Source organism: Cottoperca gobio, chromosome 24 (assembly GCF_900634415.1).
Source record: "Cottoperca gobio chromosome 24, fCotGob3.1, whole genome shotgun sequence".
Classification (NCBI taxonomy): domain Eukaryota; kingdom Metazoa; phylum Chordata; class Actinopteri; order Perciformes; family Bovichtidae; genus Cottoperca; species Cottoperca gobio.
The window spans coordinates 16,997,111-17,023,932 of NC_041378.1; the positions used below are offsets into that span (position 1 = coordinate 16,997,111).

A 26,822-nucleotide genomic window follows, 5' to 3' on the forward strand; every position below is an offset into this window, starting at 1 on the left:
AAATGTAAACACATATAAATAATCAGTGCAAAATAAAAAGTAAAACTCTTCTTTATATGATATTATTGGATTATTTGTTATCCAATCAAAAGACGTGAACGTGCTGACGCCTGCTAGCTGGCCCCGGTGTCCCCAACTCGAAATCTGATTGGTTAACGCCTGCCTGCCTGCCTGCCTGCCTGCCTGCCTGCCTGCCTGCCTGCCTGCCTGCCTGCCTGCCTGCCTGCCTGCTTTCAACTCTGACTCCTGATCTGTGATCCTGGACCTGTTACTACTACTCTGATCTCCAGCCCCGGTAAACCCGACTTGCCTTCCGCCGTGTGTGTGTGTGTGTGTGTGTGAATCCTTGATCTCGAAATTGCGCTCCTGGGTCCTCGTCTGTCTGCCCTGACACACGTGGGGAGATGGACAGGAAAGCTCAGGTGAGGGGGATGAGGTGATTGATGGACAGATGTAAATAGCAGGATGTGAGATGATAGGAACAAAGTCTGAGGTGGGTAGGGGGAGAGGCTTGGGAAAGTGGAAGGGTGGCTCGCTGCTGGATCATCACTTGAACCAGAAGTCATTCTGGTGCGCCAACTTGAAGACCTTCTCAAAGATCTTGTTTCTGCTCGGAGGAGTGAGGAAGGATCTCTAAGGCGTGATGAGCGAGGATACACGAGTGCAGCGTTTACGGAAATCTATAACCAGCCGACACGCCCACTTATTGGATTTCAATTAGTAATTGCAGCTGATAAGACATTTCAACACCACTGGAGTTTCCTTCCGGAGTTAACACAGATAACTGAATAAACTCAAGTGTATCACTCCCAACTTTTGTTATTTAAGTTCTGATTTACCATCTAGAAACAACTTCCTTAATTTATTAAAAAGATTTCTTTTCATGATCTGTTATTTCTCCCATAAACTTTTACTATGGATACAATTTAATTCAGCGAGTGTAGAGGAGTTTGTCAGCAAAAAACACTTTTTACATTACATTTTTAGTGTTCACTCCCCCTTATGTCATGTCTAGTTATACTTCCTGTCTGTGTTTTCCCTCTGATTGTTGATTCGTTCCTCCTGTGTCCGTTCACCTTGCCCTTGTGTTTTAGCATCTCTCCCCAGCTGTGTTTCGTTCCCCTCGTTTAGTGTCTGTGTATATATCCCTGTCTTTCCCAGTGTTCCTTGTCAGATCGTCATTTAAGTGTCACCCTTACAGATGTCTCCTCGTGCTTCTGCGTGCTCCCCGTGTCATCCTGGTTTGTCTTTTGTTTGTACGTTTTACCTTTTGTACTTTGTAACCTTTTTGGAATGAAGCCCTCTTTTGTAAATCTCCTCGTCTGCCATCTTGCATTTGAGTCCTCACCTTTTCCCCATCGTGACACATTATTTCTACTCCGTCACAGAAGCATATTATTCATAGTGTACAGTATGAGTTATGTCATTTCCCTCAACATTTTTAACAAATATATCATTTCCAGTGTTCTTAAGACACCACATTCATATTCTGGGTTTTTAATAATGAATTAACAATCCAAATATCAATTAATACAAATGCAAATATTGAATAAATAAATCAAATGCATTCTGCCTGTAGAGATGGTTCCTGTGCCTCTAAGCAGGACACAGTACACAGACTGCAGGTGTTTGTTAGACAGGTGACAGGCTGCTGCTGCTGCTGCTGCTGCTCTGGCAGTGATAACTGTGTGCCTTCATTAGTATTGGCACAGTCCACATGTCTGCAGACACAAACTCCATCAAAAGTCTCTACAGCTGTTACAGCCGACTGACAGCTGGTCCAGCTGTGATCCCGAACATCAGATACGGACGTCGCGTAACACTTCAGAGGAAAGGTTGAAATTGGAGATGGAGAAAAGACAGATTAAAGGTTTGTGATTGTTGGAAGAAAAACTGTCAGATTCAGTCAATCACATTCAACAAACAAAGTCCTGTTTTTGAACAAATTAGACTGAACATAGACACAGTTCACTTTAACTTGGAAAGCTTGCTAAACATGATGAATTCATTATAACATTTAGATGCTGATTCTGAAACGTTTTTGAGCTGGTAAAGTAATGAATGTATTATATTTTTAGCTGAAACTTTTTCATTATCTTGATTTCTAGCTAAGCAACATTTATCATTTAAAACTAGCTACCTGTAACGTGTTAATGTATTTATGTTTCAGGTTTAGTTTATGGTCTGTGTTTTAATTTATTGTTTTAATACATAAAATATTAAACGTCCATATTGACCTAAATAGTATCAGGCTAACCATTCACTTTCTAGTGATGTTTATTAATTATGTTTATCAATATTTATCATATCTGGACATATATGGACACTTTGCACAGCTTGGACAATTGTTGTGTGGTTAACAGCTAGGGCTGGAAGATACATATACCATATCTTTGTTCCAGCCTATATTTAAGAATATTAATTTAACGTATCATTTTTCAGGGGTTATTGAATTACTTTGGGGCAACCTCTGTCTGGAGCTGTCATGACTGGTGCTGAAGGAACATTGTCAGAGACTTCAGGGGCCTCACCTACTGCAGGTTTGTTGCTTTAATAGTTGAAATATGTTGACTTTATTATTTATTATTTTGAATACTTTGCAATTCTTAGGAACATGCTGCATAGTATACCTTCATGCACAAAAAGCACTTTTACTTGTATCAGAGTAGTTGTTCAACATGGTATTACTAATTTTACTAAAATGAAATATCTTCTTGCACAACTGTAAGTCCAGAATGTAACTTTTAGCAGTTTGAACAATATGGACCCTGACTTGTCAGCATGATGACAGTGATGGGAATAAAATGATTACCTTTCTATTGCAGAGAGTCTGAAGCAAACACACTTCACATGCAAAGTTGTCTTTATTGAAAAGCAGGAAACATGCACAATAAAGTGATACAGAGACTTAATATTAATTCATTAACATCGTCATTTGAACTATTTTGATTGATTTCATTGATAGCAAGTTCATTATTAGAACCCATGTAGCAGTTCTAATTTATAATATTACCAGTAGTATTACTGTAATAATTGATCATATTTTGTTATTTAGAAAAAGAGAAAAGAAAGGTCAAAGAGTTCATGACATCATGATTTAACAACGCTGTTGGACTTTGCTTTCCACTTCTTTGAGTGTTGAGAATTCTCAGCCCTGATGGTAACACAGGTACTGAGTGAGACCAACAGTGCCTGTGTTGAGATTTCTTGTAATAACAGTGAGACCGGCCTTCTCATACTCTGGGACCAAAGCTGGGTTGTAAATCAGAGCGATAGCCTTAATGGGATTCTTGGTTGCCTCTTTCTTGTACCACATGTACACCTGGTTCCCTCCGGTCCCCTCGTTCATGTTAACATTCACTACCTGGTACTTTTGCTGCTGAAGGGACTGATACTCGCTATCATTGGTGGAGACATTCAGATCCTTGACTGCCTTCATGGAGTCGGTAGTCTGACGGTACCAGATGTAGACATAGGATCCTCCTGCACCCCTGTTGGTATTTTCATCCATACGGATGTAACCTGTCTTAAAGTGGTCGGAGTCTGATCCGAAGGAATCAGTGGCAGTGATATCACAGATGTAGGTTTGTTCCTCTCTCTTCAGCCAGATGTTGATCCGGTTCTCATAAGCCCCGTGGTTCAGATCATAGGCCAGTCTCTCCCAACCAAATTGGAATTTCGAAGCTTCCTTGCTTGCATCTGCAGTGACACTAATGTCAATTATGGGAGTATCATACTCTCCGGACCCTCTGAAGTACCAAAGGTAGATGGGATCACCTCCTGTTCCTGTATTGAGATCTTTAGTGATCTTTGTGTACCCTGCATCATTCAAACCAACAGCCATCTCTTCGTTAAATGTAACCTGAACCCTGGAGATTGGTTCTGACCCAGATTTGTACCAAAGATAGATGGCATCTTCTTCTGCCCCTTCGTTCAGGTTTACATTGATTTTCTTAAAACCTTGTGATTGGAGGTTTTGCTCCTCAGCTTCATTAAGGGACACATCAAGGTCTGTGATGTAGGTGGGCATTGTGGGTAACTGCATTATAGAAAGACAGATCATGAGTAAACAGAATAGGACAAGTTAGCTGCATGACTGAGCTTTTTCAGGTGATAATCATGACATTATAACAACAGTTGTCAAGTAAGGATAACCATAATGACTTGTAAAATAAGTTATATTTTAAATATGAATGCATATTGCACCTAATTCTGAATATTATCGATTAAAAATCTTCCAAAATACAAACATAAATGGTCCACACCAAGAAAATAATAGAAATAGACTTACGTGTTTGTGGAAGTGAATGATAGGCAGTAAGAAGTCAGCTGGTCTTCTGAACTCTGTTGTACTTACCACAAATCAACTGCCTTTATATAGAGAACAGCAATGCTATGGCTCATTGTGCAATCAATACGTCATATTCCAAAGAAAATAATATGTGTAACATCTAGATCACCTTTGAAACACTGCCACAACAAGCACACACGCCTCTTGGTCAACGCCTCATGTCTGTTTATGGGTGTGCAGCTAGATAATCTTAATAAAACATATCTTGATATTTAAACCATGTCTTCAGGTTGAACCAGTCCTACCTTACTGTACCAGTTAGCTGCAGCGGGGGACGTGGGTCACCCAATGGCTGTTCACTTATTTGCATGTAAAGATGTGGTTTGTATATGAAAGAAGAGGAAGAAAGCCAGTAGTTGGATGATCTGATCTAAGGTTGCTTCTATCTTGCCAGCTGAGGTCCTGTGTTAGTCGCTGTCTAATAAATGATGCTCACTCAGTGGGGACACTGGTAAACTATCATCTCTGTCCTTCTGTTATTACAGACATATCTGAACTAACCGTGACCCCTCAACTCGTCCATGTTCTCTTTTGTTGAGTCGTGACGTTTCACTTGTGATGGCATAAGGCTGCTGTTCATTAAACGCTAAAATACAGAAATCTTGAATAAACAATATTGGAAATTAAAAAAAGACTCCTTCTAAATCTATGGAGAGAAACATGATATTGAGTAAGGTTATGTTCCAAGTCTGAATTTTGACTTTCAAATGTTGATGGGATTCTGAATGAGGTTGATATAAAGTTATATATTCACTTCGGCTCTGTGCAGGTTTGTATCAGACGTGGGGAGACACAGTGAGCCCAAAGGCTCTTCAACCAGTGTAAGAAGGTGAATGCTCTTTTATGCATTTATTTATACAATATAATCATCATCACTTGGGTCTTACCTTCCTTTAGAGTAACTCAGTTAATATATCTGCTAATATATGTATTAACATCACTGGTAGTAACATAGAACACAATAACCATGTTGTAAAGCTGAGCGTCCAAGTTGTTTGCCTCTCCAAGCCTCTTCATAGAAGAATTTCAAAATTACTGCATGAAATTTTTTCATTTACTGGTTTCAAAAGTGACGACATGTGGAAACAAGACATTGGTTTAAAAACATCTCACGTTTCAAACATTTGTTTTGCTCCACAAAGACTAATGCTATGAAGGTTTATTGAAGTGAATGCATTTAAATACAAAATAATGAATTCAAGTACTAATTAAACAGTGTGAATGACCATTGCGTGTGGCCACAGAGCCATACTCAAATAGCCCTTATAATTGGGAGATGTGGTTTCTTACAAAGGTTTAGTTTTTATGATTTCTTTGTGTGAAATGCACCTTTATTGTAATGATTTCCAGTCCAGACTCTGTACTCTCTAAAGCTAAATATCGAGAGCAAGGGTAACTCTTGTTTTTCAGAGACTGGTTTTCTTTTATATTCATATATTTATATCAGAGAAACTCTTTTTACCTTCAGCAGTGAGCAGAGGTTATGTGATCACCTTCCGTCCATCCTACTGTTCTTCTGTCCGTCTTTGTTTAGTTGTTTTTGTTTGTCTGTGACCAACATATCTCAGAACACACTAACTGGACTGACATGATATTTGGTGAACACATTTATGCTGCTATCCTGATTGTGTTGATCAAATAGAAGTTTGTGGAGAGTCTGAAACAAACACACTTCAAAAGTTTTCTTTATTGAAAAGCAGGAAATGTGCAGAATAAAGTGATACAGAGCCTTAATATTCAATCAATTATTAATTGTTGAAAAAATACATTTCAAATAGTTTGATTAATTGTATTGACACTACAGGACAAGAAGACATTAATAAAGAGTCCATCACTGGTTATTGTATAATCATTACCTGTGAGGAGTCATATTCCAAAGAATATTTCTTTGCAGCTGTTGCCCTTGTGTTATTGGAGGTCAGTCATTGTGTAATCCATTGTGTAATCATTATCTGTAAGGAGTCATTTCCCAAATAATTTGTCTTTGCTCATGTTGCCTGTCCCTCCAGCAGGTCGGTCATCTGTGAGGAGTCATATTCATAAGATATTTTCTATTTCCAAATACTGTATCAAAACAGATGATGAAACTAGTTTGGAGAAAAGTGAACAAACATGTCATTGTTGTACTGACCTGAACAAAAACTTGAAAGATATATAGATATATTTATTTAATTTTGTGCTTTCCATCATGGGGTATACTTGCTTAATTTCTTAAAATTGCAAACAATCATAATATCTTGATGTATAAAATAGTATACACACTTTACTGTCCTATGATGGTGTCAGACCAACATAAAACATTAATAAATTCATATACACAACATATATGTAAATTCATATCACATTCAATAATGTCACAATTTATATACCTCTCATCTTAATCCGACACCACATCACACGTTATAAATATATATTTAGATGTTAGTTATAACATCTGCTATAAACAATTCATGCTTTAATACTTTTATATAATATTTTGTAAATAGAGATGTAAATACATTGTGAGGCTTTAATTGTTTTTCTTTTTGATACTTAAACAACATATGTGTTATTGATATAAGATCTATATAAAACATCTGTGAGGCATAATAATTCAGCTCTAAATGTGGTTATTTCAGGCCTTCTTTTCTTGGACTTTAAAGAAGAGTTCTACCCAACCAATGTATTCGACCAGACAAAAAAAGGAAAGTGATGCATTTAGTCACATGAGACATTTCTTTGGAGGGATTTAATGTATATTTTTGAAAATAAAGAGAAATTGAAGTGACCATAATTTAAACTGATTTATCCTTCCAATTAAGTTTATGGGCATGTCTGAGCATTTGCCTATGCTACTATTTAACTTTATTAATTCGAGAAATAAAGTTATTTTTTAATGGACTTATGTTGCAACCGAGATATCTTAGCTTTTTTTTCTATTATTATTATCTCTTAAAGTCTTCTGGAATTCTACAAGATCCTTTATTAATTTAATCAATTCTGCTTTAATATTGTGTTGTCAAATGTGCATCTTTTAAAAAATCAAAATCAATCAAAATGTTATATTCTACAGCAAATAACGTCATTAATTAAATGTTAATTTACTGTCTGATGTGCACACAAAGAAGTAATTACTGTAAAAAACTTTCATCTAAAAAAAACTAAAGCACAAGTGATATTAATAGAAAAATGTTTTTATGTTTCAACGATGTTTTGTACAAACATGTCTCAGGTGTTTGCTCCCATGTGTTACTGTACTGCAGTCATCTTGGATCTGCTCTTAACCAGCTCGAGTTCTCCTGAGCTCTCTGAAAGAGCACTTTTACATCTTGACAAGTTATTAAGTCAATCTTAAATTTCTGAGTGATAAATGTGAAGAATTATAGCTTTTCTTTCAAATCCGACAGTGGTTGGAAAGTAACCAAATACATTTACTCAAGTAATACTTAGATACAATTTTGAGGTACTTGTACTTCACCCCATGACATGTCAGAGGCAAATATTGTACTTTTTACTCTACTCAACTTATTTGATACCCTAACTAACTGATTAACTTCTTTAGTTACCTTTAGATTCTGATTAATAACACAAAATAGAATCAACAAATAAATGATGATGGTTACTATGGATGGAGATTTTATTGCTTCCTGGGTTAAATTCATGCAATACCCGGCAGGGTATATAGTAAAACAACTGTAACATTAAAGCAATGTACACATGAATCAATATCAGTCATCAAACAATAATTACGATCACTTTGTGGTCGGCGCTTGTTCGACCCTCTGTTGCCTTCAGAACTTACTTCATTCTTCGTAGCATAGATTCAACAAACATTCCTCAGAGATTTTTGCTCCATAATGACATGATAGCATCACGTAGTTGCTACACATTTGTTGGCCGCACATCCATGATGCGAATCTCCCGTTCCACCACATCCCAAAGGGTCTTTATTGGCAAGAGATCTGGTTATCTGTGGAGGCCATTTGAGTACAGTGAACTCATGATGTTCAAAAAATAAGTTTTAGATTATTTGAGCTTTGTGAGATGCCACGTTATCCAGCTGGAAGTAGCCATTAGAAGATGGGAACACTGGTCGTAAAGAGATGGACATGTTCAGCAACACCACTCTTTTAAACCATGCTCAAATGGTACTAAGGGGCCCAGAGTGTCCCAAGAAAATATCCCCCGCACCATTAAACCACCAAAACCGTAGAGGAAGAATGGATCCATGCTTTCATGTTATTTACATGTTATAATGTCACAGCGAAAATTGAGACTCCATCCATCGTCTACAACTTATCCGGAGTCGGGTCGCGGGGCAGCGGCTCCAGTAGGGAACCCCAAACTTCCCTTCCCCGGAACATATCCGCCAACTCCGACTGGAGGATCCCGAGGCGTTCCCAGGCCAGTGAGGAGATATAATCTCTCCACCGAGTCCTGTGTCTTCCCCGCGGTCTCCTCCCAGCTGGACGTGCCTGGAACACCTCCCTAGTGAGGCGCCCAGGTGGCATCCTTACATAAATACAATGCAATGCAATACCGCCCCCGCCTGCTCAGATTCTCCGGCCAATCTCTCGCTCCATTGTCCCCTCACTTGCGAACAAGAGGGGAAATCGAGACTCATCAGAACAATTAACGTTCTTCAATCTTCTATTATCTCATTTTTGAGAGCCCGTGCCAATTCAATCCTCAGTTTCCTGCTCTTAGCTGACAGCACTCAGTGTTATCTTCGGCTGCTGTAGCCAATCTCCTTCAAGGTTCCGCATGTTGTGTATTCAAAGATGCTCTTGTGAATATCTCGGATGTAACGAGTGCTTATTTGAGATACCTTTGCTTTTATCTGTAATCTGTCCTGTCTAAAACCTTGTGCAGTGTTCAGCCCTCTCTGTCCTGCTTTTATTACAGACATGTCTGAACTAACTGTGACCCCTCAACTCATCCATGGATCACCTCTTTTGTTGAGTCGTGACGTTTAACTTGCTGAGTCGGAGGCTGCTGTTCATTAAACAATGCTAAAACACAGAAATGTTGAATAAACAATATTGGATATAAAAAAAGTCTGTCCTTATGTAAATCTATGGAGTGAAAAATGATGTTGAGTAAGGTTATGTTCCAAGTCTGAATTTACACTTATAAGCATTAGTACAAATGTTGATGGGATTCTGAATGAGGTTGTTTTACTCTTGGAACAGAACTCGGTATAAAGTTGTGGTTTCACTTCGGCTCTGTGTAGGTTTGTATCAGACGTGAGGAGACACAGTGAGCCCAAAGGCTCTTCAACCAGTGGCTCCATAGTTTTCTCTGGTCCTCTGCCAAATCTTTTGAATGATGACATGTTTAGCCGCATGTCATTATTCCGTCGCTGGCACTCATGGTGGTGTCCAGATAATGATGTAGGCTTCGTAGACAATTGGCGGACTTTCTGGGGAAAACCTGGTCTGATTAGGAGTGACGGCATCCATCCTACTTTGGATGGAGCAGATCTCTTATTCAAATATATTACAAGGTTTATTAGTGGACCTAATCCATGACAACCCGGAGTTGAGACCAGGAGACAGAGTTGCAGTCTTACACACTTCTCTGTGCTTCTTTCCGGGCAGTCACCCACTCAAATCCCCATAGTGATTTGTGTCTGCCCCACGACCACTGAAATTAATAAAATCTATGGTTAACAGAAGAGGAGTTACATATGAAAACCTAATTAAAATAAACACTACCGCTTCAAAAGTGCAACTAAATCAAAAAATTAAATGTGGGCTCTTAAACATCAGATCTTTATCAACGAAAGCTGGATTGGTAAATGATTTAATATCAGATAATAAGATTTCTTTATTTTGTCTCACTGAGACCTGGCTGAGACATGAAGAATAGGGTTAGTCTAAATGAATCCACTCCTGGTCATATTAATACTCACATTCCTCGAGGCACTGGCTAAGGAGGTGGAGTTGCGGCCATATTTGACTCAAACCTCTTGATCAATCCTAAACCTAAACTAAACTATAACTCTTTTTAAAGCCTTGTTCTTACGCTCTCAAACCCAACATGGAAAACAATAAAGCCAGTTTTATTTTTTCCTGTGTACAGCCCTCCTGGTCCCTATTCTGAATTTCTATCTGAATTCTCAGAATTTTTATCAAGTTTAGTCCTTAAAATAGATAAAGTAATTATTGTAGGTGACTTTAATATTCATGTTAATGTTGATAGAGACAGACTTAATAATGCATTTATCTCAATATTAGATTCAATTGGGTTCAGTCAGAATGTACATGAACCAACTCACTGTTTAAACCACACTCTGGACCTTGTTCTGGGATATGGTGTTGAAATTGAAAGTTTATCAGTGTGTCCACATAATCCTCTTTTATCAGACCATTTTTTAATAACTTTTGAAGTCCTGTTACTGGACTACAAGCCAGTAGGCAAAATATCCTACGCTAGATGTCTATCTAAAAGTGCTGTGACTAAATTTAAGGAAGTGATTCCATCAGCACTTAATTCAATACCAGGACTCAATATCAATATAACGGAGGATGCTAACTTTAGGCCCTCCCAAATTAATCATCTTGTTGATAGCGCTGCAGCCTCACTGCGAATAACACTTGACTCTGTCGCTCCTCTAAAGAAGAAGATCATAAAACAGAAAAAGAAAGCTCCATGGCTTAATTTACAAATCCGCAAACTAAAACAAAAGTTGAGAAATCTTGAAAGTAAATGGCATTCCACTAAATTGGAAGAATCTCATTTAGTCTGGTTAGATCATCTTAAAACGTATAAGAAGTCTCTCCGTAATGCCAGAGCAGCTTATTACTCTTCCTTAATAGAAGAAAATAAGAACAACCACAGGTTTCTTTTCAGTACTGTAGCCAGGCTGACAGAGAGCCACAGCTCTACAGAGCCTTCTATTCCTATATCTCTCAGTAGTGACGACTTCATAAGCTTCTTTAACGATAAATAAAATAAATAGATCAAATTATAATTATTAGAGACAAAATTAATCTTCTCCTGCCCTCAATTGGTAATGACTTAACTTCAACACAGACAAAACTAAGTTATTATACTTGGCCCTAAATGCCTCCGAAACGCATTTTCTAATGACATAGAAGCTCTGGATGGCATTAATTTGGCCTCCAGCACCACCATAAGGAATCGTGGCGTCATTTTTGATCAGGATCTGTCTTTTAACTCCCACATAAAACAAATCTCAAGGACTGCCTTCTTTCATCTACATAACATTGCAAAAATAAGACACATCCTGTCTCAAAATGATGCAGAAAAACTAGTCCATGCATTTGTTACTTCAAGGCTGGATTACTGCAACTCATTGTTATCAGGTTGTCCCAAAAAGTCGCTTAAGACTCTTCAGTTGATCCAAAATGCAGCGGCACGTGTATTGACAAGAACAAGAAAACGGGATCATATTACTCCTGTATTAGCTGTTCTGCACTGGCTCCCGGTAAAATACAGAATATAATTCAAAATCCTTCTCCTGACTTACAAAGCAATTAATGGTCAGGCTCCAGCATATCTTAAAGATCTCATAGTAGCTTATAAACCAACTAGAACATTGCGCTCCCAGACTGCAAGGTTACTTGTAGATCCTAGAGTCTCTAAGAGTACAATGGGAGCCAGAGCCTTCAGCTATCAAGCTCCTCTCCAGTGGAACCAGCTTCCAGTTTGTGTTCGGGAGGCAGACACACTCTCCACATTTAAGAGCAGGCTAAAGACTTTCCTTTTTGATAAAGCTTATAGTTAGGGCTGGCTCAAGTTTGCCTTGGATTAGCCCCTAGTTATGCTGCTATAAGCTTAGACTCCCGGGGGACACTTCCCTGCTCTCCTTCTCTTCCTCTCTCCTCCCCTCCCTCTCTATCTGTATGCATTTATGTAAATGTATGTTACTAACTCATCATCCGGAGTTTCTGTGTCTCTCATGTGGCAGGTTGCCACTGATAAAGTCAGGATCAGGAATCGTGGCTGCGCCTGCTGCCCTGGTCCTGATGGACACCGAGAAGCCTTTTTGACATTTTCCTGGATTCATCCATACTTTCTCTTTTTCAACACAACATAATTTCTGTCCAATGTTGTATTTGTACTATGTTGTTTATCCTGTACACACAACATCTATTGCACGTCTGTCCGTCCTGGGAGAGGGATCCCTCCTCAGTTGCTCTCCCTGAGGTTTCTTCCATTGTTCCCCCTTTAATTACGGGGTTTCTTTTAGGAAGTTTTTCCTTGCGATGCGAGGGTCTAAGGACAGAGAGTGTCGTAACCTGTACAGTCTGTAAAGCACACTGAGATAAATGTATAATTTGTGATATTGAGCTATATAAATACATTTGATTTGATTTGAAGAAGGTGAATGCTCTTTTATGCATTTATTTATACAGTATAATCCTCACTTGGGTGTTACCTTCCTTTAGAGTAATGATTCAATAAAACTCAGTTAATATAGCTGCTAATGTATTAACATCACTGTTGTAACATAGCACAATAACCGTAATGCTGATTGTCCAAGTTGTTTGCCTCTCCAAGCCTCTTCATAGAAGAATTTCACAATTATTGCATGAAATTTCTTCATTTACTGGTTTCAAAACTGACGATGACAGGTGGAAACAAGACATTGGTTTAAAAACATCTCAAGTTTCAAACATTTGTTTTACTCCACAAAGACTAATGCTATGAAGGTTTATTGAGTTGAATGCATTTAAACACAAAATAATGAATTCAAGTACTAATTAAACAGTGTGAATGACCATTGTGTGTGCCCACAGAGCCATACTTAAATAGCCCTTTTAATTTGGAGATGTGGTTTCTTACAAAGGTTTAGTTTGTATGATTTCTTCGAATGAAATGCACCTTTATTCTAATGATTTCCACTCCAGACACTGTACTCTCCTAAGATAAATATAGTACAACAAATACAACATTTGACAGAAATGATGTTGTGTTGGAAAAAAAAAAAAAAAGAGAAAGTATGGCTGAATCCAGGAAAATGTCAAAAAGGCTTCCCAGTGTCCAGCAGGGGCAGCAGGGGCAGCAGGGGCAGCAGGGGCAGCCATGATTCGTGATCCTGACGTAAACTTTATCAGTGGCAACCTGCCACATGAGAGACAGACACTCCGGGGATGATACCCCGGATGATGAGTTAGTAACATACATTTACATAAATGCATACAGATAGAGAGGGAGAAGAAGAGAGGGGAGGGAGGGGAGGAGAGAGGAAGAGCAGGGAGGTGTCCCCCGGCAGTCTAAGCCTATAGCAGCATAACTAGAGGCTGATCCAGGGCAAACCTGAGCCAGCCCTAACTATAAGCTTTATCAAAAAGGAAAGTATTTAGCCTACTCTTAAATGTGGAGAGTGTGTCTGCCTCCCGAACACAAACTGGAAGCTGGTTCCACTGGAGAGGAGCTTGATAGCTGAAGGCTCTGGCTCCCATTTTACTCTTAGAGACTCTAGGAACCAAAAGTAACCCTGCAGTTTAAATAAAAAGATTCAAAGTGAAGTTTGTTTTGTGGAGAGTCTGAAACAAACACACTTCACAAGTTCTCTTTATTGAAAAGCAGGAAATGTGCAGAATAAAGTGATACAGAGCCTTAATATTCAATCAATTATTAATTGTTGAAAAAATACATTTCAAATAGTTTGATTAATTGTATGGACACTACAGGACAAGAAGACATTAATAAAGAGTCCATCACTGGTTATTGTATAATCATTACCTGTGAGGAGTCATATTCCAAAGAATATTTCTTTGCAGCTGTTGCCCTTGTGTTATCGGAGGTCAGTCATTGTGTAATCATTATCTATAAGGAGTCATTTCCCAAATAATTTGTCTTTGCTCATGTTGCCTGTCCCTCCAGCAGGTCGGTCATCTGTGAGGAGTCATATTCATAAGATATTTTCAATTTCCAAATACTGTATCAAAACAGATGTTGAAACTAGTTTGGAGAAAAGTGAACAAACATGTCATTTTTGTACTGACCTGAACAAAATGATTGAAATCAGCAAAGTGATTTATTATTTACTATAAAAAATATATAGATATATTTATTTTATTTATTTTATTTCATGCTTTCCATCATGGGGTGTACTTGTTTAATTTATTAAAGATGCAAACAAACACAATACCTTGATGTATATCACATTCAATAATGTCACAAGTAACTTATATACCTCTCATAGTATACTCTACATAAGAGCGCGACAGTCTCGGACCAAAACAGAAATGCATATGCGTAGGCATAACACCAGCAGCCCCGACTGTAGAGCTGGTTGGGCAATTGTAGCTTCTGGTCTCTCCAGTGGGCTTCGGATTGGTGGACCGGAACAGGTATGCTCCAATCTCAACTCGGTCTTCATTAGGTGGGAGGAGAGGTAGCCAATCAAGGGTCGGGGGTCACACATCCTAATTAACATATACAATAGGGAAACAAGGTGAAGGCATCCACATAATAACCCCCACAGATAACTAAGGCAGACGGCATTGGCCGTGGCCGTAACATTTTATAATTGTGTTTTTTCAGAACTTATGTTGCAACCTAGATATCTTAGCTTTTTTTTTCTTTAATTATCTCTTAAAGTCTTCTGGAATTCTACAATATCCTTTATTAATTTAATCAATTCTGATTTAATATTGTGTTTTCAAATGTGCATCTTTTGTGCATCTCAAGAATCAAAATTTTATATTCTACAAAGAATAACACCATTAAATGATTATTTGTTTGAATGCATTTGAACACCATCTGGTGTGCACACAGAGAAGTACTTACTGTAAAAACACTAACACACATGTTCCGATGTGTTACTGTACTGCATCTTGGATGTATTCTTTACCAGCTCGAATTAATCAATAATAATACAAAATATAATGGACAAAAAATCATAATGAATTATTATGTATAGAGATAATACTTCATGGATCCCTTGTCAATATGGATATAGAAAACACTGCACCATTAAAGAAATGTACATATTAATAATAATTATAATTCATTAATATAATAAACGAGAAATGAAATGAGCCATTCTGTTTGTGCACTTTTACCTTTTGTACTTTTGTACTTTTACTTAAGTAAAAATGTGAATGCTTGACTTTTATTTCCAACAAAGTATTTTACTGCTACTTTTACTTAAGTAAAATATCTGAGTACTTGTTCCACCCCTGTAAAACCAGTCTGCTTTGAGGTGGGCTGCTATGCTAGCTGCACTGTGCCAGTCATCAGAACTTCAATATCTACCTTGTCAGATCAGCCCTCAATTTCACTGCACTTTTATCTTACATCGTCTCCACTCTTGTAGTTGTTGTTCGCCGCGGTGGTAGCTTATTGATCTCCGTCTCCAGCTCAACAAACGCCATCAGCTCAGAGAAGCCTTCTCCTTCCACAAAGCGATATAGATATTTAGATAGATAGATAGAAGAATGGATGGATAGAGATGCATTTCAAACTAAAAGTTACAACATATGTTTATTAAAGATTACAAGACTATATGATTATATATCATAAAGAGTTCAGCATTACTGTCCATATATACATGTCTAATGCTGTGAGGTGGACATAGTGCAGGTAGTGCAAAGTTAAATGCAACTTATACAGTACTGTGGAATTATAGTGCAGTTATGGATCACATTAAAGAGGTGAAAGGTGTCCAGGGTGACAGTGTTTGTATAGTCTTAAGTCCGTTAGGGGTCTGTGTCAGGACAGGGGGGACGCCCCTGAAACAAAATGTGTTTCACACACTAGAGATGCACCAGAATGACTGAAAATGACTGAAAACTTCTTTAATACCTGTCCTCTCTCAGGTTTCAGTCAATCCTGAAGAGAAGTTCAGTGTTGGTGTCACCTATAAAGAGAGACATTTCATTAATAATTCAGAACTGAAATGTGCAATGCAGGCCTTCTTCTCTGACATCATAACAACAACAACATTAATACACAGGCCTTATTTTCTGCTGTTGATGTGCTGATAAACCCTTGTGTGTCATTATACCCTGAACTTCTATCCACTAAGTCTAAGTTTCACTTCATCTACACCAAGTGTCTGTATTGCCCATGATAAAATAAAAATATAATATAAAAATAAACAAAACAATAAAAAATACAATATAAAAAGGAAATGAATAAAAAAAGTAGCTCAGTTTGAAAAAAAAAGAAATAATAAGTATAGCTGCAGCCTAATATTTTTAAAAGAGTAAACATTAAAAAAGAGGCTAGTTTGTATTGAATTATGTCTGTTTATGACCGTTTCAGTGTGTTGTCATCCACATGGAGATGGTGATCATTTCTTTGGCTTTTAAGTAATTCACAACAGCCTCACAAAATGTTTTTTCTTGAAATGTCTTTCAACATTTTCTGTTTCTGTACAATTTCTCGCCACATATCAAGCACACAGGTAAGCCAGCATTGTTTGCAGGGAAAGCAAATGTATATGTCCGCACAGAATTAAACTCTATTTCCTTCCGAGAATTTACTTTTTTTGGTTTTATCCATGGTTAGCATACCGAGTTAGGCGTGGGTCTGAAACTCAAGATAAGCCACAGGCAGGGAAAGGCGCCGCATTTACATTACATTTTTTAGACAATGAAATATAAAACAATATATATATTGTTATTTCAGTGTTTCAATATCCCCTCAAACTCCAAGATAAGGTGTTCCCTTTGAAAGATTGTCCACTGTGCAACAACAAAAAAAAAAATTTAGTACCATGTTTATTTTTGTCAAAGCCACAAAAAAGGGGTTAAAGAGCCACATGTGGCTCCTGAGCCGCGAGTTGCAGACTCCTGCTCTAGCACCACAATGAAGTTGAAATCTGAAGTTTTTCAATTAATGTTTTGACAACTATTGTATGTATTGCCATTACATTTGGTAAATTTCACCAATGCTTTGTTGATAATAAAAAAAAAAATATCACCTTGTTGAACCATATGGGTGTCTTAATTACTTTCATTAAATTCCTCCAAAACAAGCACAAAGCTACCTTGGCCTAAATCTTATGTGAGTATATTTAGTCTATTTCCTCATATTCAGCACGACTCAGCTGCTCAGCTGATGTGTACAAATCATTGCAGCATGTGACGCTGAACGCACATTTTATTGAATAACTTCCCGACGCATTGATGCATTTGAATCGAATCTCTTGTGCACTTTTGGGACCTTCCTCTCATCTATTAAAACCATTTTCAGCGCTTTCTGAGCTTTTTTCCCAGAGTTATGGAGCTTTTTCCCGGGGGTTTTTTGTGGGCGCAATATTGACCTTGTCCACAGGGGGGTGCATAAGCACACGTTTCCCGGAATCCTTTCTTGAATAACTCCCTGAAATAGTGATGATATTAAATTAAATGTGATGTGCTTCTCCAAGCTCCTCTTATCCATCTATTAAAACCATTTTCAGCGTTTTCTGAGATTTATGTATATCGTAAAAGAGCTTTTTCTGAGGGACGCTATTTCAGAAGAACAGACGCTGCTGCCCTGTGCTCAGAGAGGCTCTGAACACAACTAACATAGTCCCAGCTCGATGGTATCAGCCGTTTCCAAGGAAATCGAAACATCGATGGAATTTTTGGCTTTTATGGGCACTTTTGGATGGCTATAACGTTTTAATTCAAACCGACTTTGCGGAACTTTCACTGGGGGATAAGAGAAGTTGAAGAGTACTATACCCTCAGCAAGTTATGACCAGATAGGGGCTTTATTTTGGGGTGAAATATCAACTTGAAAGGGCGCATGCGGTGCTCAGCTGATGTTTACAAATCATTGCAGCATGTGACGCTGAAAGCACATTCTATTGAATAACTTCCCAACGCATTGATGCATTTGAATCGAATCTCTTGTGCACTTCTGGGACCTTCCTCTCATCTATTAAAACCATTTTGAGCGTTTTCTGAGCTTTCTTCCCCGAGTTATGGAGCTTTTTCCAGGGGGTTGTTTTGTGGACGCAATATTTACCTTGTCCACAGGGGGGTGCATAAGCACACATTTCCCAGAATCATTTCTTGAATAACTCCCTGATACAGTGATCAATATTAAATAAAATGTGATGTGCATCTCCAAGCTCCTCTTATCCATCTATTAAAACCAATTACAGCGTTTTCTGAGATTTATGTATACCGTAAAAGAGCTTTTTCTAAAGGGACGCTATTTCAGAAGAACAGACGCTGCTGCCCTGTGCTCAGAGAGGCTCTGAACACAACTAATATAGTCCCAGCTCGATGGCATCAGCCGTTTCCGAGGAAATCGAAACATCGATGGAATTTTCGGCTTTTATGGGCACTTTTGGATGGCTATAACGTTTTAATTCAAACCGACTTTGTGGAACTTTCACTGGGGGATAAGAGTAGTCGAAGAGTACTATACCCTCAGCAAGTTATGGCCAAATAGGGTCTTTATTTCAGGGTGAAATATCAACTTGAAAAGGCGCATGCGGTGCTCAGCTGATGTGTACAAATCATTGCAACATGTGACGCTGAACGCACATCTTATTGAATAACGTCCCGACGCATTGATGCATTTGGATCATATCTCTTGTGCACTTCTGGGACCTTCCTCTCATCTATTAATACCATTTTGAGCGTTTTCTGAGCTTTCTTCCCCGAGTTATGGAGCTTTTTCCAGGGGGTTGTTTTGTGGGCGCAATATTGACCTTGTCCACTGGAGGGTGCATAAGCACACATTTCCCATGACATGGAGGTCTGAACCTCCAGGGTGTTCCTGCAGACTCAGTGTCCGACTCCACCACCTGTGAGCGGACTCCACAGTGGCTGAGCCACCCTGTGTGACATGGAGTTCTGAACATCCAGGGTGCTCCTGCAGACTCAATGTCAGACACCACCACAGACACAGTGACAGACCATGTTCCATGAAGGTGATGTGTTGAGCCCCTGGACACACTGGAGCTCCAGGGAGAGAGGGGTGTGCTGCCGACTCAGTGTCCGCCGCCACCACCTGTGAGCGGACTCCACAGTGGCTGACCTTCCCTTTGTGACATGGAGGTCTGAAACTCCAGGGTGCTCCTGCAGACTCAGTGTCCACCGCCACCACCTTTGAGCGTACTCAACAGTGGCTGAGCCACCCTGTGTGACATGGAGGTCTGAACCACCAGGGGTCTCCTGTAGACTCAGTGTCCGGCGCCACCACCTGTGAGTGGACTCCACAGTGGCTGAGCCACCCTGTGTGACATGGAGGTCTGAACCTTCAGGGTGCTCCTGCAGACTCAGTGTCCGACTCCACCACCTGTGAGCGGACTCCACAGTGGCTGAGCCACCCTGTGTGACATGGAGGTCTGAACCTCCAGGGTGCTCCTGCAGACTCAATGTCAGACACCACCACAGACACAGTGACAGACCATGTTCCATGAAGGTGATGTGTTGAGCCCCTGGACACACTGGAGCTCCAGGGAGAGAGGGGGGTGCTGCCGACTCAGTGTCCGCCGCCACCACCTGTGAGCGGACTCCACAGGAGGACTACCCTCCACAAATGACTCATGACTAGTCATTATGAAGTGCATATTAAAATCATTTTATGAATTATATGTGTGGCTGTCCAAGACTGTTTATGACTGTCCTTTTATAGTTGATCAAATATGATCAAAAGGGGGGAATGTGATAACAATTATTATATGTTCATGTACTTTTATGTTCTTCTGTAACTATGCAAAACATTCACTCCTCCTTAAGCAGAAAACTGCTATGTGTACAAAGGCGCTCTGCTCCCATGCATGCACCTGCTGTGAATGTGTCTGTATCTGAAATAATGTTACCAATTGCCACGGCTGTTTTCCTGGTCAAGGCCGGAGATGGAGCAGTAAGAAAACATCTTTCTCAGGACAGATGTCCCAACGGCAACTAATGTTTTGCAAGGTCACCACATCCTGGATATAAGCTTTATGTTTTCTCTCCGTATTCAGCACTCCCCAGCACTCTCCTGAAGACTACACTGTACTCTGTATGATTTGTGACTCTGAGATCTCAGAATAAAGTGTCAAAGACGAACCTGGTTTTCCGTAACTTTATTGAACATCTCACAGAGAACTTTATTATAATATAGAATAATATTCCACAACAAGCTTTAGCTTCTTCCCCGCAAAGTTATAAAAATAAACATTTCTTTACATTTATTTACACACTTGGCCTATCCCGTTTACACCCACCAGGAGGCAGCATCATTTTAGGGTAACTCCACCTGAGTCCACTAGATGGAGCACTTTCTGCCATAAATTCATACTTTCTATGATTAATATCTCCATAATGCTAAGGGCGAGCCCGCTGAAATTTCATGGAGAGTGTCCTATAGTACATATGAACTGGCGCTGTGGCAAAGTGATCGGAGAAGGTCTCATTTTCGCCGTTTTTTATGGCTATTACATTGTTATTACACTGTTATTAATATATCCACAATTGTAATGGCTAGCTGGCTGGAAAAATCAACACAGTATCCAACACCCCAGACGAGGAGAGCCAGCGTAGGATTTCGTATTTTAATTAATATTAGCAATTATTGGCTATATTAGCTGCTATTAACAGCTACATTAGCACTTATAACACTTCCGGTTTACGTTTATGCTCATAGCTCTATTTATTGGAGAGTATCCCACAGTACATATGAACGGGCAATGTTAATGGCAAAGTGATCGGAGAAAGATTCATTTTCGCCGTTTACGCCACATTTATGTCATACACTTTAGCCCGTAAATGCTAAACGCCTGCTAGCATTCAGAGCTTATTGTCTGCTTTAATTCTCCAATATAGTGTGCATCTTTATGTACCATGGACAAGACAATCCATACATTATTCACCTTTTTACGAGCTTTGCGAGTTCTTTGGAAAATGTAAAAATAAATAAGACAGTGCAAAAGGGCAGTTGCCAGTTGGTTCGCGACTGGACTTTTGAACTGTCTGATTCATTTTTAAATTTTCCAAAGAACTTGCGAAGCTTTTAAAAAGGTGAATAATGTATGGATTGTCTTGTCAATGCTATCTAAAGATGCGCACTATATTGAAGAATCAAAGCCGACAATAAGGTCCGGAATGCTAACAGGCATTTAGCATTTACGGGATAAAGTGTATGACATAAATTCTGGCGAAAATCGGCAAAAATGAATCTTTCTCCTATCTTTCTGCAACTGCTTTAATAAGTTCATATGGTGTGTTGGATACTGTCAAATAAGTCTCAGCTGTCTAGCCCTTGGCATTGTGGAGAAAAATAGTAATATCCGGAATGCTATCATCTAGCTGCTAATGTAGCCACATAACGGCTAATATTAATTAAAACACAAAATTCTACTCTGATCTTTTTGAAACTGCTTTTCTAGGTTCATATGGAGTGTTGTATATTGTCTGAATATTTTTAGCCAACTAGCACTTAGCATTGTGGCTAAAATGTAGAAATGAACACAAGAGCAATTCAAATTCAACCATTTATTTTAACAGATTAAACACAATAAACACTATATTTACACATTTATACTATTATTTCCTCTTTCTCAATCTCATGCGACTGTGCATTGGACTAATCACTACTTGAGAACATCTTAGTTTTTGGTCCTCCTCACTGCTGCTGCCGCTCTCCTCCACAGTCTCATCACCCACTGTTTCATGGACCGTCTCCTCCTCATCTGTCTCATCGACTGTCGTCTTTTTCTCCTCCTCCTCCTCCTTTAATTGTGTAATTTACTTACGTAGTGTGCAAGTGCCTTCCGAATGAGAGTGAAGCTAATCGTTCCACTGATTCTGAGTTCCGTCCAGGCCATCCTCAGACAATTGTTTACATTTTTGGAGGGACCCTGCCCTCCAGTGAACATCACAAAGTTGTTCCTATCTTTCTTCCTCACTCTCATCTTGATGGCCATCCATCTTTCCAGCCACCCAAACTCCACTTGTGTGAGGACCAGCTGGGCCTCTCCGAAAGATCTATTTGTTTTGTGCTCCTTGACCTATTATGACACAGAGTGAGATATATATATATATCAGATATAACACATGTTATGCTGTATTATTTGTGGTGATAAGAAAGTTGCACTATGATGACATATGCTTACGTGTATTAAGTAGCCACCATCGCCACCACTGGCCTGGGCCTGTGTGAACTCCTGGTCGTTCATGTTTGAGTACACGCCAGGCCTGTGTCCAAAAAGGCAGCTCCAGTAGCCACACATGTAGCCATAAAATCTGAAACGGAGGCTTGGGGTGTGCTCCTCCTCCAGCTCGTCTGATGAGAAGGAGTAAAATAAGAAGAGAGAGAGAGAGATATCAACATCACTTGTAGACATCAGTGACCTTTAGTGACGACTGAAAATGTTAAAGTGGAGAAAATCCTACCGAGCAGCTCCGGGATCTTAAAGGAAGCCCCATCGATGAACTCGGCGATGGCCTCACCTCCTGGCAGCTTAGAGTATTTGTCCCTCTTCACTACCATTTGGTGGACCACCACCAACCTCTTGAGGCCTTTCATGGCCCCCTTCATGTCCCTCATGATACTGGCCATGTTGGCTTTTGTGAGTCTAGATGACCGCGGTGGAGTCTGCTGCAAGTTGTTCTTTAAGTAGAACTCCACGTGGTCACCTGCATGGTTTTGAGAAGCTTATTACACCATCTGTTAGAAGAAGAAAAAAGAGACGCATGAAGTTACAGAAAAAACACAAGTGACAACCATCCATCCTGCTGTCACATTAATTAAAAGTCTACATCTCTCATATACATCAGCGGAAATTGTAGATGCATTACTACTCACATTTTCAGTTTGCTGGGGTTGTCCAAAAACATCCAGTCCGACAACCTGGTGTGTTTGTTGCCCATGAACATGATGAATGCTTTTACCCGGCTGACCTTTGACCGGGCATTTTCGGTCATTTTCCTTGTTGGATTGTTTCCCTCATGCAACCGGCCAAAGTTTTCCAGATACTCATCTGCAAAATTTAACATGTTATAATACTCACTCACATTACATTGCGTTACCCAGACACTGCTGTTATCGTGTCATGAATACACACTCACCCATGGCAGGAGGCACTTTAATTCTCCTCATAACGTTCGACCGTCCGCTGCCAACCATCCAGGGGGAAGTGAGGTGTCTCAATGCGACCTTCTGACCCGGGATAAAAACCTGTTCCTCCCACAACAACGTCCTCTGCTGCCACGACAACGTCCTCTGCTGCCACAACGACGTCCTCCTCTGCAACAACAGCAGCAGCAGCAAGCAGCAGCAGCAGCAGCAGCAACAGCAACAGCAGCGACGTCCATGTCCTCCTCCTCCACATCTATGGAGTTTTGCAAAGCTGCTCTTGAGTAGCCTCCCTCCTTGCTTTTGCCCTCCTGCGATATGGCATCATCTGTCAGAGGCAGAGGAAAATCATTGTAAACATGCAGGCACACGTAAATACTGACTAACTGATTTACACACAGGATTAAAGGCAGACAGAGAGACATGTAAACTTACCACTTGGTAGCGACAGTCAGCAAGCTTCCTCTTTAGCAGCTGGATCTGCAGTCGGAGGGCTCCCATGTCCTGCAGTGTTTGCTCATGCACAGTCGTGAGTCTGGCCAACTCCCTCACATAGCCTCTCCTCACCTCAACGCACTCCCCATTCCCGCATTCGCGGGGAGCCTCATCATCTCCCAGTGACAAGACTTGAGTTTCCTCATCAACTGGGTCGAGATAAGTGGCCATTGCCGGCACCGGGTCCGTCATCCTCAGCGCCGACAATTCCTTGATGGCCTTCAACTGTTTGGTTATTTTCATCATATTCGCCCTCTCCTCTACAGTCATCTCAGAGTGGATGTCGTGAATATGGCGGTCAAGCCGGGAGCCCTGGTAGTCACAGCCGCCAACGCTGCAAGGTTCGGTCCTGACGTCAGTTCGGTCCTGACGTCAGTTCTACCAGAGCCCAGCTTCCGCTCCGTCTCATTTTTAACTCTGTGGGTCTGCCTGAGGTGCTTGCCCAGCTTGGAGTATTCGTTGAGGCACACATGGTACTCTCTCACATACTTCATGTTTACTTGAAAAATAAAAATAAAAGTTATTAGTAACTTAATACAACATTAAAGCACAGCGTCTACATGTGGAATTAACAACATTTCCAATCCATGGAAAGCATGCATTAAAGTACAAGTTAATATCTCAGACTTAAAACAATATATACATTTTTAGTAATACTTACAGGTTTCTTGGTTTTTGAAAATGTGTCGTCTCTCTGTTGTCATTGTGAAGTAAATAAACTCCTGATTGTATTATGTCACACTTAATGATTATCACATGTACTCGTCCACCTCAATCAAAATGTATTATTGCACAACATGTATTTCTGCACAAATGTATAATGAGCACTATATTAGTTAGGAATGTGAAGCACTGTAGGTTCTCTTCAAAGAGTTTCAGGTGTACCGCCATCTCGTCACAACAAAACTGCCCACCAAGGGGCATAACCGCGCCAACATGGACCAATGAGAGACGACGACGCCCTTATGTAGAGAATATAACGAAATGTTTATGATGTTTTTGTACCACTTTCACTTTTACCAACAGACAGCTAACTGGCTCTTTATTGATTCGGACTGTGGACTTGGTGTGTGAAAGTGTCCTCGGCTGAGGGTATTTTTGAAATGCTGTCATCATCACTTTAAATAAATAAGTATCTTGATCATCTAGAAGTTTACTGGATTCATTTGAAAGGCAATCACAGCGCCCTTTGGGCTTAAAACCCAACATCATCAAGTAGATGGAATGAATGGAGAGTAGAGTTGGCTGCACACATTTATACAAGCAAAGACCTCTGTGATTGGTTGAAAGAGTTGTGTGAAGTTCGTGGAAGGTGTGAAAAGTCACACTGGTGGCTGCACTTGGAGTTCAGTAAGAGGTCACTCCTTACATCTATCAATCAGTGTCTTGCCATTCCCACGTCTTAAATCACAACTTCAATATATGTAGTTTAAACTAATTCAAAAGTAACTTATTTTTCATTTTCAATAATCTACCAGACCATAAATCACTATTTTCAGAATATTTACAGAGGTATTAACCTAAAAGTGTCAATTATTGAACAATCTTCTTCAAATTCACAGCGCCAGCTCCTATGCTGAGTTGTTTAAAGCTATTAAAATTTCAGCCAGCTAATATTAAGCATTGTTGAAATATGAACATATATCTCTTTTGCTGTTACATGCATCTTTGCAGTAGAAGAGACTTCCTGCTGTGTCAGGTGTGACTGTCAGACATCCTGATTGCTGTACTTGGAGTTCAGCAAGAGTCCACTCCTTTGATCTAGCAGTCAGTGTCTTGCCATTCCCACGACTTAAATCACAACTTCAATATATATATTTTAAACTAATTCAAAATTAACTTATTGTTGTTAGTTTTACGGTATCTTTGCGTCACTGTAATTATCTTGTTTTGGACACTCACTGATATTTAAATAAAGCAAAAGCCGGACACACAAATATTTGTTGCACTTTGGCCAAAAATGTCTTAAATTGTTTAAATGTGATTATTGTATGGATCCACTTGTGAATGCCCCCGGAAGATGCGCAACATTAATAGGAATTAAAGGCAAAAATAATCTCCCGAGTGTGGTCAAGTATGGATCAGAGCCGGGCGATACCGTCTTAAACACATGCTTTTTTCTATTGACTCCGGTTATTTAAAAACGGAGAAATTCGTAATAAAGTGAATCATGTATGGATCGTTTTGAAAATGTGCTGGCTCCCTTCGTATGGTGTGTTGGATACTCTAAAATAAATAATAGCCAGCTAGCCCTTAGCATTGAGTAACAATGTAATAAAATATAAATAGCCATAAAATGGCGATAAATGAATCCTTCTCCGATCTATTTACCGTGAAGTAAATTACTCCTGATTGTATTAATCCACTTGAAAGACTATCATAAGTATTTGTCTACCTCAATCAATATGTATTTCTGCACTATGAATGTATTTCTGCACTATTATGCATTTTCTGCACCGTATGTATTACAAGTATAATATTGAATGTAAGAGCAATAGGAACACTTCCTCTTTAAGAGAACAGGTCAACAAACCATCACTTCCTGACTCTGCTGACGGAGGAGCGTGATGGCGCCAACGGGGACCAATGAGGAGAAGGACAACGCCTACTCCATGTGTTAAGATGTGATGTTTTACAACTCTTTGTCACACTTTGAGCGGACCCGTGAAACAGCAACCTGGATTATTTTAGCCATGCAGTCTGTGGTAACGGTGAAGTGATTGTGTCCTCAGCTGAGAGTATTTTCTATGTTTGACTTATCACGTTAATAAATATATCGATTTAATTAAAATATTGCTGTTTTGATTCGACATTCAAGCTCCGAGTTCTTCATCTTTTTCCTCCATTATTACCAATAACAGCGCCACTTCATCAATAACGTAAGCGTTTCGTTTATTTAATAAAAGAGTTCCTGTTCAATGCAACACTGATACCTCTATTAGTACTCGGAGACGTGTTATTCTTAAAAAATGCACGCATTAAGTTGCATTCAAATTTATATGGCTCT

General features: G+C 39.5%; 1 long non-coding RNA gene across 1 annotated transcript; it reads left to right on the top strand.

The window, feature by feature from the left end:
- Nucleotides 1-306: 306 nt before the first annotated feature.
- Nucleotides 307-9,367, top strand: LOC115003726 (uncharacterized). The gene is made up of 4 exons (XR_003831697.1): nucleotides 307-1,256; nucleotides 1,702-1,870; nucleotides 2,443-2,540; nucleotides 9,236-9,367. It is a non-coding gene; the product is annotated as an uncharacterized LOC115003726 (long non-coding RNA).
- The last annotated feature ends 17,455 nt before the right edge of the window (nucleotides 9,368-26,822 follow it).